Source organism: Branchiostoma floridae, chromosome 2 (assembly GCF_000003815.2).
Source record: "Branchiostoma floridae strain S238N-H82 chromosome 2, Bfl_VNyyK, whole genome shotgun sequence".
Lineage (NCBI taxonomy): Eukaryota > Metazoa > Chordata > Leptocardii > Amphioxiformes > Branchiostomatidae > Branchiostoma > Branchiostoma floridae.
The window spans coordinates 26,293,920-26,294,314 of NC_049980.1; positions in this window are offsets into that span (position 1 = coordinate 26,293,920).

A 395-nucleotide genomic window follows, 5' to 3' on the forward strand; every position below is an offset into this window, starting at 1 on the left:
TTTTGCAAATCTATATCACGTCCTTAACAGCCGGACCAGAAGACGACGACCTTATTGTTTGTGGTTGCATTGCTTATTGTAAACATGTTTTCACATGGCTGTTCCGTCACATCCTTCTCTCACACACGTAGGCAGTATTGATGAACCTTCCGATCAATGATATTGCGTGGTCTCAGAACTGTCAAAAAAGTACGACAGATATGCACGTACGCACGCACTCGCACGTCGCGCACGCGCGCGCGCGCACTCGCGCACACACACACACACACGCACACACACACACACACACACACACACACACACACACACACATACACAGACACACAGACGCACATACACACACAGAACCCCCCCCCCCCCCCCCAAAAAAAAAACACCGCAACGTGAATTACCAG